Genomic DNA, 15,665 nt, shown 5'->3' on the forward strand with positions numbered 1-15,665 from the left:
AATAAATAAAAAAATTAAAAAAAAAAAAAAGCTGAAATGTCATCTTCTCTTTAAAAAAAAAAAAAAAGAAAGAAATATGGTCAATAATATTATAATAACTTTGAATGGGGACAGAGAATTACTAGACTTATCATGGTGATCATTTCATAATGTATGCAAATGTCAAAGCCCTATGTAGTACACCTGAGACTAATACAATACTGTACATCAACTATATTTTTTAATAAATTCAGTTATTTTATTTTTATTTGTTTTTGGCTGCGTTGGGTCTTCATTGCTGCATGTGGGCTTTCTCTAGTTGCGGCGAGCGGGGGCTACTCTTCGTTGCGGTGCACGGGCTTCTCATTGTGGTGGCTTCTCTTGTTGCGGAGCATAGGCTCTAGGCGCGCGGGCTTCAGTAGTTGTGGCTCATGGGCTCAATAGTTGTGGCTCGCGGGCTCTAGAGAGCAGGCTCAGTAGTTGTGGCACACGGGGTTAGTTGCTCCGCAGCATGTGGGATCTTCCCAGACCAGGGCTCAAACCCATATTCCCTGCATTAGCAGGAAGATTCTTAAACACTGTGCACCAGGGAAGCCCTCAACTATATTTTAATTAAAAAAAAAAAAAAAAGCTTTTTGAGAAAAGAAAGAAAGTCAGAGATGACTTGGGAGAAAGTAAGGTAGTAAATTAAAGTGATGGGGGCTTCCCTGGTGGTGCAGTGGTTAAGAATCTACCTACCAATGCAGGGGACACGGGTTCGAGCCCTGGTCCGGGAAGATCCCACATGCCGTGGAGCAAGTAAGCCCATGTGCCACAACTACTGAACCTGCGCTCTAGAGCCTGCGAGCCACAACTACTGAGCCCATGTGCCACAACTACTGAAGCCCTCATGCCTAGAGCCCGTGCTCTACAAGAGAAGCCACGGCAATGAGAAGCCCACACACCACAACGAAGAGTAGCCCCCACTTGCCGCGACTAGATAAAGCCCGCACGCAGCAACAAAGACCCAATGCAGCCAAAAATAAATAAGTTAAATAAATTAATTAAGTAAATAAATTAAATAAATAAATAAAAATAAAGTGACAGGGATTTGCAAAGACAGCTGACACATGTTTCACACCCTAAATTAATACTCCTCTGGAACCAATAGGAAGAAAGACAAATCTCTCAGTAAACTGTCTTCTCATAATCTACCATTATCATAGTTTAAAAGACTGTCACAGGGACTTCCCTGGCGGTCCAGTGGTTAAGACTCCTCGGAGAGCGTTTTCAATCCCTGGTCAGGGAACTAAGAGCCTTCATGCCACGCGTGCCAAAAACAAAAAAACAAAAAAACTGTTACAAAGCAAGGCCATTAGCAATAGTAACCGTGATCCTCTAACAGAGCACTGCGGCCAGGCACTGTTCCAAGTGCTTCACACGTATGCTAACTCACTCAATCCTCACAACCGCCCTAGGAAGGAGGTTCTAGTGTGCCTGTTTTACACATACGGAAACAGACACAGAGAATTCAAACCCACATCCACACCAGCAAGTTCAGTTACACAACTGGGTTCTAACTCAGACAGTCTCAGTCCTTTAAGAAAAGAGTGAATTTCTTTCCCTCCCGGCAATTCAGGAATTATCTTAAAGTTCCTAGGACAATTTTTTTTTTTTTGGAAACCTGTTGTAGAAGCTTTAACACTCTCTTGTCTAATTAGAAAGTGTCCAGAATTTTTTAAAGCTTTACCAACTACAACACTTGGAGGTAGTCAAGAGAACTTGTAATCCGCATGGGGGATATATTTTACAATTGCCACAGGACTGAGTCAGAAGACACGCAGACACGTATAAAGACACAATTACCCACAAGTAAACAAGAATATATTCAATCCCCTTAGTATTCTAGTCCTGACAGGTTAAAGAGTAAATAGCCTGTCCCGCCTTGATAAAGTACATTATTAAGCCTGGACCAGGAATTCCCTGGCAGTCCAGTGGTTAGGACTCTGCTTTCACCGCCGTGGGCCCAAGTTCAATCCCTGATCAGGGAACTAAGATCCCGCGAGCCCCCCCACCCCCCACCCCAAAAAAAAGCGCCTGGGGCAACTAATTATTCAATTATAACCTTTTATCAATGGCAACATGGATGCAACTGAATAATCTCTTCAGAATTATTACTTTTGATAGTCTTGACCTGGTCTTTTAATCATTAACTTTTTAAAAATGGCTTTTTTCCCAGAATTTTAACTTAGTAAGTCAAATAAGGGAATACTCAAGTCTCTCAAAGAAAGCAATATTGTGCTATAAAATGGGAAGCTCTTCTATCATTGGAAGTCAGCAGGAATTTCCATCAATTACTGTGGCACCTAATGGTAGGCACTGCAACAAGAACGAGAGGCCTAAAAGGTTTCAAAAGCTTTCAGCGTTCCTCTAATCCACCGATCAATTCAAGTGTCTATAGATGGCCTGTTTCTCTTAAATGAGAGTTGTGGAACAAAACTCACAGCTCTAAAAAGAAGTGGGACTCTTCATTTTCCAGAAGAGTCAGTGTAATGTTGCATTACTAAATACACAGCCACACTCTCCACAAAAATTTGGACTCTTTCTTCCTTCCAGTAATGTTACACATTCAATTTTATAAATTATTTCTCTGATCTCAGTTTAAATTTGTTTTTATCCCCTCATTCTATGTTCACTAAACCAAACACTCAACTGAACTGCCTGCTTCATAAATTCTCCAACCACTCTCATCTAGAAATGCAAACCTGAGAGATCAGAATTTATACCAGGGTTAAAAAATTCTAAAACTTTTTGTTCAATGCCTTATTAGACTCATCCTAAATAAGGGTTTTAAAATAATATGGCACGCCATATGGTCAAGCCCAGATAACAAAATTGAGAATATCTATGACCAATCCACTAATGCCAAAGCCAAAGTCTCTAGACAGTAAGAACTTAATCCCATTTAGAAGCCAACATGAGCCAAATCTTTTGGGTAGAGAAAACAGCAATCCAATGAAGAAACTATAATTGATGCCAATACTGCACGTCTGCAATAAAATGTTATTTATTAAAGTACTAGCTAAAAAGGCAACTGGTGGTAGGTAAATCTACAACTGTCCTGAAGACCCTTCTCGAAGCTAATTGTAGAAATACAACTTTTCCAATCAAACTAAAGGATAACAGACACAGAAAATTTTAGCAAAATAAAAGGTAAGAGAAACAAAACTTTGAGAAATAAATTAACTCCTCATAAAATCTGTGCACTTCTCATGTGGTCAATATAAGACCTAGGTGTTCCAAGCTCTGAAATCAAAGCCACTAAGCATGGAAAAGATTTGACAGCCTTTTGGCAGCCTTTCAAACCTCTTTTGAGATTAAAATGAAATCTGAGGAAATTTACTTCAACTCCCCCTGAAACAGAAGTAACTCGAGACATCAAACAAAGAGAAATCTTTATTAAGGTATCATTAAAGAACATTCTGCTTAGTACATGCCTGATGACATAAATACAGCTCTGTCGTAACTGAGATATCATACAAAAGAAATATTCTTGTCTGATGGGCATGTTCATTTAAGAAAGTGTCCACTCTGAATCAAAACTACATAGTTGAACAATATTCTCTATAAGCACACTCTTGACCATTTCCACAGAAGATGAGAGGCAGCCTTAACACTGGCTCCCCAAGCAGGGAGAACTGGGAGCGAGCCACAGGCACAATCATAAAACTTAACTTCGCTTTCCTCAACTCTCACCTTCTAAGAAAACACTGCAGCACTTACAATGCCTGTGAAACCAGAGGCGTGTAACAGAGGGAGTCTCGGGAGGAGAGAGGCCCTGCAGTCCAGCCTTACAGCAGCCGGAAAGCTTCCCCGACGGGGTCCTGCCAGGCCGGCCTCTGACCCTTCCAGTTGCACTCCATTTCTGACGGCTCTGTCAAAGTTAAATCGAGCCAAAAGCTACCACCCAGTTCTGCCGTCTGGAGGTTCTAAGACCTGTTTCCATGTTGGTGGCACCAGCCCTATCCCCAGCCACACACCCATATTAGTAAGGAAGCAAAAAAGGAACTGCCTGTTCGTTTTCTTTTTGCAATATGTACCTTCCGGAAGAATCCAGAACAGGCCCTATCTATCTTAATAGAACGCAAACTGAAATCTTTCTTTGAAATACAAACCCCATCCACCCCAAAAAGACTACAGCTTCAAATTAGAAAACAGAGAACTCAGGTAGAAATCTTACCGATAACAATGGATTTTAGACCTTATCCAGTATCTGGGGCTGAAGAGAAGGGAACTTCTCACAAAGCTAATACTTCCACTTATTTGCTAACTATGAAAAATATCTACATATTTTCTTAATAATCTCATAAGCAACTGCTTAATCATTAAACGTTATTGGAGATCACTGTGTTACCAAACAGGTAACAAAATGAAAATACAAAAAAAAAAAAAGGGCTCTAATACTCCCCGAATCAGAACTACAGATTACGACTTTTACATCATTTATGCACAAACTCAGTAACGTACTCTTTAACTGCAAATGTCCACCAACTTCCTTTCCCAAAATAAACACCCCTACATCGCTGTTCTCTTTCAGTCAGTGAGTCTCACAATCCTAACTAAAAAGGTTCCATAAAGAGGAATTAAGTGGATAAACCTACTTGGGTATGCCAACGAGGTAATTTAAAGGACTTCAAAGATGTTCAAACACCATTTAGGTCAAGCATTAACTCGCAAGGAAAAATACAGGAAGATTTTCCAAAGTCCGATGGTTCAGCGATCCCTGCGTGGAATTTCCAGCACCCTCCACCCGGCCGGGGCCGAGAGCGACCCCGACCCTCTCCCGCCGCCCCCAGCTGCGCCCCCGCCCCCGGGCGGCGCCCCCGGAGCCCCGCGGCGCGGGCGGCGGCTGACAAAGGCCGCGCGGCGGACGCGCCATCTTGCCGGGCCCGCCGGGGGCCATTCATTCGGCGCGGGGCGCGGGAGCCCGGCCACCGCCCGCAGGCTGCGCACCCGCACGGGGGCTTCGGGCGGCCCCGCTCGGGCCCGGCGGCGACCGCGGGGCCGGGGCTCGCGCTCGCAGGGCGCTTTGTCCGCCCCGCGCGCCCTCGGCGCCGCTTCCTCATTTCTCCGCCGCGGCGACGCCAGCCTCCCCGCGAGCAGCCGAAAGGCCGCTTTCCCCGCAGCTCGTCCTCCCGCGGCCAAGGACGGCGCCCACCGCGGGGCAGGGCCGCGGCCGCCTTTGTTCCCTGGCCCGCCTGGCGCCCCTCCTCCGGGCCACCTCCCAGGCGTGGGGCGCCGGACCCGGACCCCAAACCCCGGAGCCTCCGGCCCCGCCCCCACCGCGGACCCCAGGACCCGGACTGCAGGCCTGCACCCGGTACCCCAGACCAGAGCCCCGGACCTGGACTCCAGATCCCGGGACCCCAATCCAGGCCCGAGCCCGGGACTTCGGTCTCGGTCCCGGCCGACGGCTGCGGGGTCCCCGCCGCCCCCGCCCCAGCCCCGCGGACCCCACCCGGGCGGGGCAGGAAGACGCGACCCGGAGGCCGGGTGGGGGCGGGGAGGGTGGGGGCGGGGCGGCCCGGGCGGGCGGGCGACGGGGGGGCGATGGGGAGGGGCGGGGATGAGGGCCGGGGCTGGGGGTCGGGGCCGGGGGCCTGGGCTGGGGCCGGGGCCGCGGTCGCCGCGCTCACCTCGGCACCGCGTCCCGCCTGCCGCGCCCGCTCCCCGCCGCCTCAGCCGCCTCGGCCGCCGCTCCGGGAGATGGTCGCGCTCAGGCCGCTCCGCGGGCGCTGCGGGCAGGTGCGCCGGCGAGGCTCGGTCTGTCGGTCCCGCGGCGGCTGCTCCACTCCCGCGCCCGCGCCCGCTCCCGCCGCCGCCGCCGCCTCCGTCCGCCCCTCAGACGCCTCCAGCCATCGGGATGGGCGCGGCGGCCCCTGCCCGCAGCCTCGGGAAACCCCACGGTCGCGTCACCGCGCACGCCGCGCGCGCACGCACCGCTCGACCGAGTCCCCGGCGCGCGCGCGCGCGCTTCGGCCCTGCGCCAGCCCCGCGCGCGTACGCGAGCCGCTTAAAGGGGAAGCGCCGCGCCCTCGGGGACCCGCTCCGGGGGCCTCCAAGGCAGGCCTGCCTCTCGCCCGCGCCGGGCTCCGCGCCTCAGGGGCTGGCCCACGGGGCCCTGCGCTGGCGTGGGTCTGCCTGCTGCCGACCCGCTTGGTTCCCAGCCATGTGGACGTGGGTAGAGGCCGCAGGGTGGGAGCCTGCCACCGGACCCGGTGCCCGGCAAAGGCACTCTCCACCCCGCACATGCGCCCAGCACACGCGCCCCGTAACGCACTCTGCGCCCCACAACGCACTCTGCGCCCCACATCTGCATTCTGCACCCCGCACACACACATGCATACGCCAGCGCAGGCTGATCCACACCCACGCTGGACCAGGTCGGCCTCAGGGACTCACGGCTTCCGCCTGTCCGCGGAGCAGACGCCCTGCAGTCCGGGGTCAGGGCCCCTCCTCGGAGGTGCCCGTGGGGCTCGTGTGAGCTGGACAGGTGTGAGCAGTGTGGCCTCGATGGTCGAGGCCCTCCTGTCAGGAATGGCCACCTGAGCAGGGAGGTGTGACCACGGGAAAGAGTGTCAGGAGGGGCAGATGGACCACCCTTGCAAATGCAGCTGAGTTAGACGGGCAGCTGAGAATCAAAGACCCCCTAGTGGGGGAGGGGAAGGAGGTGGAGAGATGGGTCAGCTGTGAGCAGCCTGTAGCTTTCAGTGTCCTCAGAAACCTCCTGGATGTCCATGGATGGAGCCCTAGGCCCACCAACTCCCACCTCTCCATCTGACTTGTGCCTCCCCAGTTCCGACGACTCCCCACCTCATGGACTTCTTCACTGCAAGAGCCTGCGGTCTCCAACCCTCATCACCCCTTTCCAGCCAGCTCAGCTTTCTGCCCCCAGCCCTCCCTATGCTGCCCTTTCCAGACCAAATCCAGGACCCCTCCTCCAGGCCTGCACAGCTTGGCTGAAGAAAGCAGGAGGACACACCCAGCAATGCAGCTGTCCCCTTAAACCTCAAGGGGCCCTGTCACCCCCCCCAGCCTGATTCGCAGCTGCAGCCAATTTGTCTGTATGCCTGTGTGCTGTCTAGGGTGGCCCTGGACCCCAGCATGAAGCCCATGCCTTCCCACCCACGCTAGGGCTGTGCTCCCTGTCCCTCCCCCTCCCACGGGTCCTTCCTGCACAAACATGCCTCCACCATCCTTGGAGTCCTTCCTCAATCCCTGGCACAAGAAAATCTGCCCCGCCCTGAACTCAACCATTTCTCCAAGGAGCCCTGTTTCCTTTCGGTGAGGCATGGTATTTAGAAGACAGGATCCAGGCTCAAGCTGTGCTTGCTGCTACAGGAGTGTCACTGCTTCTGGTCCCGGTCAGTGGACAGAGCTAAGGAACATATACAGTACAAGCGTATGTGTTTGTGTACACACACAGACCACCCCCCACACCCGTAACCAATCTCCCAGGCTCACCACCACCTCGCTTGGGCGCTGACCGCAGCCGAGATGTCCACCCTGCCAGCTGAGTGAGGACAGAATGCCAGCTGTCTCACTCCTCTGCTAAAACCATTGAGAGCATCAATTGCCCTGGTCCCTCTGCTCTGTCCTCCTCACTGCCCAGCATCTGGCTCCTCTCTGCTCCTTAAACGCTCAGTCACTGCGTTCCACCCTCTGGCCTTTGTCCCTTGTGGCTCCATCTGCCCGGGAGGGTCTCCCCCGGCCCGCCTCGGCCCCCCAGTGCTACTCTGGCTCCTGTGACCTCACGTGGTTCATACCAGGCTGCTTGCTCCTTGCTCTGCTCCCCGGCTGACGACTGGGCTGGACTCCCTTGCCCGCTGCCCCACCCACCAAGAAGGGCGTGAGGTGCACAGTGGGTCCTCAAGGAATGTTTTTGAGCAGGCAACGCTCTGTGTTCCAAGTGAGGGGGACACAACTCAGAGTGAGGGGGGGTGGGCGCGGCGGGGGAGCGGGGAGAGTCAGAACAGAGTGGTCACTGTGTCCAGGACAAGGGCGGGGGGACAAGCCGGCAGCACTGCCCAGTGCTCAAGAGGAGGTGGGGAAAAAAAAATTCCCTGGCAGTCCAGTGGTTGGGACTCGGCGCTTTCACTGCCAAGGGTCCAGGTTCGATCCCTGGTCCAGGAACTGAGAGCCCGCAAGCCGTGGCACAGCCTTGGCAGGTGGGTCCCAAGGCCCCAGACTTGGGGTCAGAGAGAGACATCCCTCAGAATCCAGCAGGTCTGATGCCATCCAAACTCTATGCCCACCTAAGTCCAGGACTTGGAAAAGTAGAGATGAGGAGGGGGAGGAGGAAAAGGAGGAAAGGAAAAGGGGGAGGAGAAAGGGGTGGTAGGAGGAGGAGGAAAGCATGAAAGGTGAAGGAAGCGAGCAGTGGGGTGAGTGGTCTCTATGCAGCGCACTCTGTGCTGCTGTGGGGATGGCAGGAGACCTGGGGGACCCTCAGAACCCCCATCCTGTCATCCTGGGTCCCTGCATGCCCACCTAAGAGCAGCAGGAGGGCGGGCAGGGCTGGCCCAGGGCTTCCCTGTAACCACAGGCCACGATCGGCCTGGTTGGGCCCATCCTCCATTACCTCAGGGCCACAGGGCAAGGCCACACATGAGGACACCAAGCCAGTGCCTGCCCTAGCTGTCTGAGGTTTTGGGGTGCAGCCCTGTTGCCCCTGGCTAATCTGTAGGTCTGCAGGGTACAGCAGGTCCTTCCCTGGAACTTGCCCTGTGGCTGGGGTCTGAATACTGTTTATGTGTTTATGGACAGGGTGTGAGGGGCAAAGTTGAGGGGAAGGTAGGGGGGAGGGAACAGGGGACGCTGGACCCTCATTCCCAGATTCCCTGCACGGCCTAGGGCCTCATCCCCATCGTCCCCATCTGATGCACACAGGCCTCAGGGTCCCCAGGCAGCAGGGCCCTTCAGCCTTGAACACACATACCCTGGGCCTTGGTCAACTCTCAGGAGCCCACAGGAGCTTCTAGCTTCTAGCCAGGGCCTTTGAGACCTTAGGGGTCTGAAGGACGCTCCGGGGACCCTGCCCTCCCTGTCCCACCCTCCATCCCTTCTGCCCAGGCCTCCTGCGGTTTTTGGCCCCCAGCTGCCCGCCACTCAGCCCCTCCTCGGTGGGGCATAAACCAGGGCCCCTTCATGGAGAGCTCATGCCTGGCCAGGAACCCAGGCTTCCCCTGACTTCCCGGCAACACTCCCTCCCTCCCTCGATAAGTGGCTTAGAGACCAGCCTGTGGTCCTGAGTCCACGGCCACACCCATTCAGTGCATCCGGCGAGGGCCAGGCCAGCTGTGCCCCAGTGCCTGGCTCAGAGCCCAGTTTCGCTAAAAACCTGGGGAGCACAAATGCATAATTCAGATGCCCCGGCCCCATCTGCTCTGTAGCAGGAAATGGTCTGACAGGAAAGTAGGTCTTTTAAAATCTGGATTATTCAAACATTCCGTGCACAAGACCGGACCGCTCCTGGGGCCCCGCTCCAAGGCTGGCTTTGAGGGTCCAGGGCTGCAGGGGGCGGCTCCCGCAGGGTCTGCCTTGTCCTGCGGAGCGCTATCTGCTTCTCCTCCCATAAGTGAGCTGCGGGCCTGACCCGGCCTCCGCGCCCCAGAGGACAGAGGACGAGGACGAGGGGGGAGGGGCGGAATGTAGGTAATCCAGAAGAAGGCTAATTAGTTCCTGCGGGCCGGCGGGCAGGCGTGCAGAGACGGGGGCTGCTGACCGAACGGGGTCAGATGGGGGGGCGGCTCCTGCTCCTTCTCTCCTCCGAACTTACTGAGGGGAGCGCCCACTGGGTACCAGGACGTCCCAGGTCCCCGAGCCCACCTCCGCCCTGACGTGGGGCAGGTCTGCTGGGGGGCGTGGGGAGAGCAGGGTGGGCAGTGGGAAGGGGACAGTCAAGCAGACCCCCCATGGCAGGCAGAGGGGGAGCGAGCTGCGGCGTGGGTGCCAGGGGGCCCAGGGGAGGGTCCAGGCCCAAGGTGGGAGTGGCCGCCCAGGTTGCAGGCATCGCAGCCCAGGAAGCTGGTATGGCGGGCAGAGTGCACCTCCCCGGCCCTGGCACCCTGGCCACCAGCAGCCCTTGAGGGACCTCTGGGCCCCTTCTCCTGGGCAGTGGAAGCAACCCCTCCCCCTCCCTCTCCCATGACTCATCCCTTGGCCCCGAGCCCCCACCATGCCTCTCATGACCTGACCTCCAAGCCTGTGACCCTCCTTGTCACCCACCTTTGCTCATAAACCAGACATCCCTCATGGGGGGCACCAAAACGTGGGGGTCAGTGGGGAATCAGGAAGTGCCACCTGGGGTGGAGGGGGGTGCCCGCACAGGGGTGGGAGGTTTGCTCTCGGCTGGGCAGCTGCACCTCAGGGGCAGACACCCGAGGAAGACCCAGGTGGCCTCCTTGCCACTCCCAGAGTGGGCCGTCCTGAGGGGCTGACGGCAGCTCAGACCATCAGCTCCGGCAAACGCCCTCGCTGCCTTCCTGGGGGACGTTCCTCGGGGCAGCTGCATCAGGTCGGTCTCACTGCAGAACCTAGGGCAGGAAAGCCTGGCTGCATGGATGGCTGTGGGGCCACAGCAAACCTAACGAGGGGTTTTTCAGTGTCATTCGTGGAGTGAGACATCTTTGGTTGAAAACACAGACCTCTCTAAGGAAGCAAGAGGCAACCATGAGTGAGGAGGGGTAATCCCCACACATCCCCCCAGAAACGTGTGCACCACAGATACACACACAACATGTAACAGGCACTCCCGAGCTGGATCAGCCCGGCCTCAGGGTAGCAAGAGGCAGAAGCTTAAATAGCTTATCTGAAAAGAGGCACTTGACTGGCTCAGACACTGGGCTTCAGGCTCAGCTGGATCCAGCGAGGCTCCCAATGGGCTCTGGCTCCCCAGTGGTGCCTCCTGCCTGGTGGGGAGGTGCCTGCTGGGGCTGCCTTCCCACCACACCAGCTAAGCAGCTACAGCGCTCCAGAGACTCTGGGATGCGGTGTGTGGACCCCAGGAAGGCTCTGAAAAGCCTCACTCAGATTTCATGTGGCCCTGGAGGCAGGGGTTGGAAGGGCCACTGGCTCTGTTGGGACAACGTGCAGCGCCCGGAGCAAAGGTGAACGCTGTCACCAGGACGAGGAGGGCTGCCGGGCAGGGGAAAAACTCAGTGGAAAAGCAGCAGGATTTGGGCAACAACTGAGACACTCATAAACCGAGCCACTGCTGGCTGTCGGGTTCAAGGCCCACAAGGCCCAGGTTCCGGCTCCTCCCAGCTGAGGCCAGGCAGCCCCAGCCTCTGGCCTGCTCCATCCTGAAACCGGATGCTGGGGCAGAGCCTGGAGGGACGAGGCTGGGCAACCCTTGCCTCCCCGCTCCGCCCCGCCCCCACCCCCACTGCAGCCTCCAGGGACTCCCAGGCAGACGTCGAGGGTGCCCCATGGGGCGGCCAGCGCTCCCGCCCGGCCCAGCCCCCAGCCCCATTTCCTCTCCGGGCCTGGGCGGCGCCCTTGGCAGAGAGGCTGCGATTGTTCTACGCTGGCGCTTCCCCCAGCAGCCTGCAGTCACCAGCCCAGCCCTGGAGCGCAGCTGCCAGAAACGCCCTAGGCGCATCCTGGGCCGGGGCTGGGAGTGCTGAGACCCGAAGGAGAGGGGGCGTGATGCAGAGACGCCAAGACCCCGGGAGAGCTCGAGACACGCACACAGACACAGACGAGAGAGGGGAGCCCAGGCGGGCACCAGAGAGATGAGGGGCCAGGGAGGCCTCAGTGCCCAGAGTGGGAGGGGTCTGCAACTGGGAGCCCGCTGCGCGCGGAGGGACCTGGGGGTGGTGAGGAGGTAGCCACTGCCCCAGAGAGGCCTAGGGGCTCTGAGCCCCCAGACCCCTTCTGGGCCCCCCCCTCCTCCTCCCCAGCCTGGCCAAGCCTCCTGTCCTCAGGTGCCATCTAGAGGCCTGGGCAGGCTCAAGGAAGCGTCCCTGGGGCCCGGAAGACGGGACAGGCTCCTAGCTGCTTAGCAGCACACACCCGGGTGGGCACACTGGCTTGGTGGGCCACAGGCCCGCGCAGGGTGCCCCCGTCCTGGCCGGAGCCCAACCTTGACGGTCCCCAGAGCAGGGGCAGACTGCATGCTGCCTGGCCCCCAGTTCCCGCCGCACACAGGAGCAGGGGCTGAAGGGGTGGTGGCCAGAGGGACCTTTCTGGGGGAAGAGGGGGCTGCTGTCAGGGCCGCCCTGGTCTCCAGCTCCCCTCGCCTCCCTCTGCCCGCGCCCTGCCTGGGGAGAGCGCCCAGCTGTTCTGGGGATTCCTCTCCCCGCAGAAGGTACCCTGGGACTCAGCTCCACCATCACCTGCCAGGTAACCAACTCGCACCTGTGACACCAGCAGGCAGGAGGGTGGCCGGTCCAGCCCCGGGGGTGCCTGCAGCCCTCGAAGCCTTCCTGAGCTCACTGCCCTGTCCAGCCACATGAGGGGCAGCCCAGAGACGGCCCCAGAGCCTGGGCCCCGTGCTCGGGCACAGCCCTCTCGCCCCGGGACGCTGGCCTGAGGTCATGTTGTACGAAGACGCTACGCAGGGCCACTTCCAGCGGGCGGGCAGCCACTGAGCAGAGGGGAAGGGATGCACATCCTCAAGGCCACAGGGGCCCAGAGCCACCCTGGGCGGTCACCCTGTGACCACGGACTGGGTACCATGCCACATCATGCCACACATCTGCCATGCCATGTTACCTGCCATATCATGTCACAAAGTGCCACATCACATCTGCCAGCCAGGCCGCCCAGGGGTTGACACGGTGACAGAGCCTTGTCCCGGGGCGCCTGGCAGGAAGGGCCTTTTCCTCTGGGCCTGCACCCTGTCCCGACTGCTCTGTGGTCTCTTCTCAAGTCCCACCCTGGAGGACTGTCCTTTCCAAAAAAAAGATCCCACCATGCTGCCCCTCCCCGCGAGGGGGCAGGGACTCAGTCCCACGACCAGAGGGCCAGGGTTCCCACCCAGGCCCCCGCTCAGCTTGCCCCGTGGGGTCTCCACCGGGAAGTCCCTCTGGGCAGGGCAGCCCACATTCCCCTGTCAGAAGGGAGATGCCTCAGAACTCCCAGTGACTCAAAGGTCCCCGCAGATAGGGTTCTGCCTCATGAACTACTTTTGGTTTTGAATCCTGGTAGAACACACCTAATGTGAAATTTACCAATAAACCCTTTTGAAGTGTACAGTTCAGTGGCATTTAGTACGGTCACCTCACTGTGCATCCACCGCCTGCATCCAGCTCCAGAGCATTTTCATCACCTCAAAAGGAAACCCCACCCCCATTAAGCAGTCACTCCCCATTCTCTCCCCCCAGCCCCCGACAACCACGAATCTGCTTTCTGTCTCCATGGATTTACCTGTTTTATGTACTTCGTCCAAGCAGGATCATACAGCATGTGTCCTTCTGCGTCCGGTTTCTCTCACTGAGCATCGTGTTCTCAAGGCTCATCCATGTTGTAGCAGGTGTCAGCGCTTCATTCCTTTCTATGGCGGAATGGTCCATTGTGTGTATACACCACCCTTTGTTTATCCACTCATCCATTGATGGACATTCGGACTGTTTCTCCTTTTGGCTATTGTGAATAGCGCTGCTGTGAACATTCGTGTACACGTTTTTGTTTGAACACCTGTTTTCAATTCTTCTGGGTATTTACCTGGGAGTGGGATTGCAGGGTCATACAGTAACTCTATATTTAACCTGAAGAACCACCAAACTACTTTCCACACAGCTGAGCTATTTTACATTCCCACAGGCAGTGCGCAAGGGCTGCAATAGCACCATACTCACACCAAGACTTGTTACTATCTGCCTTTTTGATTCTAGCCATTCTAGTGGGTGTGAAGTGGTATCTCATTGTGGTTTGATTTGCATTTCCCTGGTGACTAGGGACACTGAGCATCTCTTTTTTTAAATTTTATTATTATTATTTTTAACATCTTTATTGGAGTATAATTGCTTTACACTGTTGTGTTAGTTGCTGCTGTATAACGAAGTGAATCAGCTATACGTACACATATATCCCCTCCGAGCATCTCTTCTTGTGCTAACTGGCCGTGTGTATGTCTTCTTTGGAGAAATGTCTATTCAAGTCCTTTGCCCTTTTTTGAACTTGTTTTTTGTTGTGGTGGTGGTGGTTGTTGAGTTGTAAGAGTTCTCTATATAATCTGGACATGAGACACTTATCAGATATGTAATTTTGCAAATATTTTCTCCCATTCCATCAGTTGTTTTTTCACTCTGTTGTTAGTGTCCTTTGATGCACAAAAGTTTTTAATTTTGGTGAAGTCCAATTTATTTCTTTTTCCTTTTTTGCTTCTTTGTTGCTTGTGTTTTTGACATTATATCTAAAAAGCTAGGGCTTCCCTGGTGGCGCAGTGGTTGGGAGTCCGCCTGCTGGTGCGGGGATGCGGGTTTGGGCCCTGGTCCGGGAGGATCCCACATGCTGCGGAGCGGCTGGACCTGTGTGCCATGGCTGCTGGGCCTGCGTTCTGGAGCCCACGTGCCACGGCTGCTGAGCCCGTGTGCCTGGAGCCCGTGCTCCACGGCAGGAGTGGCCACTGCCCTGAGAAGCCCGCGCGCCGCTGCAAGGAGTGGCCCCCACTCACCGGGGCTGGAGAGGGCCCACGTGCAGTGGCGAGGACCCAGTACAGCCAAAAATAAATAAATAAATATTTTAAAAATGCAAAAAAAAAAAACAACCCCAAAAACCAAAAACCAAAACAAAAAATAAAAAGCTATTGCTAATCCCACTACTGGGCATATACCCTGAGAAAACCATAACTCAAAAAGAGTCATGTACCACCATGTTCATTGCAGCTCTATTTACAATAGCCAGGACATGGAAGCAACCTAAGTGTCCATCAACAGATGAATGGATAAAGAAGATGTGGCACATATATACAATGGAATATTACTCAGCCATAAAAAGAAATGAAATGGAGGTATTTGTAATGAGGTGGATGGAGTTAGAGTCTGTCATACAGAGTGAAGTAAGTCAGAAAGAGAAAAACAAATACAGTATGCTAACACATATATATGGAATCTAAGGAAAAAAAAAAAAAAGGTCATGAAGAACCTAGTGGCAAGATGGGAATAAAGACACAGATCTACTATAGAATGGACTTGAGGATATGGGGAGGGGGAGGGGTGAGATGTGACAGGGTGAGAGAGTGTCATGGACATATATCCACTACCAAATGTAAAATAGATAGCTAGTGGGAAGCAGCCGCATAGCACAGGGAGATCAGCTCGGTGCTTTGTGACCACCTAGAGGGGTGGGATAGGGAGGGTGGGAGGGAGGGAGATGCAAGAGGGAAGAGATATGGGAACATATGTATATGTATAACTGATTCACTTTGTTATAAAGCAGAAACTAACACACCATTGTAAAGCAATTATACTCCAATAAAGATGTTTAAAAAAAAAAAAAACTATTGCTAAATCTAAGTTATTGAAGATTTACTCCTATGATTTCTTCTAAGAGTTTTATGGTTTTAACCTTTAAATTTACGTCTTATCCATTTTGAGTTGATATTTGTATATGGTGTGAGGTAGGGGTTCAAATTCATTCTTTTTCATGTGAATATCCAGTTTTCCCAGCACCATTTGTTGAAAAAGCTGTCCTTTCCCCAC

At 54.9% G+C, this 15,665-nt stretch overlaps 1 protein-coding gene across 4 annotated transcripts in view; it reads right to left on the reverse strand.

Moving 5' to 3' along the window:
- GNB1 (G protein subunit beta 1) overlaps positions 1-5,876 on the reverse strand; it is a 92,297-nt gene extending 86,421 nt beyond the window's left edge. For 2 of the 4 annotated variants that reach the window (XM_036832118.1, XM_036832135.1), the window contains exon 1: positions 5,655-5,876. The gene's annotated coding sequence lies outside the window, so the exon portion shown is untranslated. The remainder of the gene's footprint in view (positions 1-5,654) is intronic. The other 2 variants (XM_036832110.1, XM_036832145.1) reach the window with 2 other exon arrangements.
- Positions 5,877-15,665: the final 9,789 nt, after the last annotated feature.

The sequence above is a fragment of the Balaenoptera musculus genome, chromosome 1 (genome assembly GCF_009873245.2).
Source record: "Balaenoptera musculus isolate JJ_BM4_2016_0621 chromosome 1, mBalMus1.pri.v3, whole genome shotgun sequence".
Taxonomy (NCBI): Eukaryota; Metazoa; Chordata; class Mammalia; order Artiodactyla; family Balaenopteridae; genus Balaenoptera; species Balaenoptera musculus.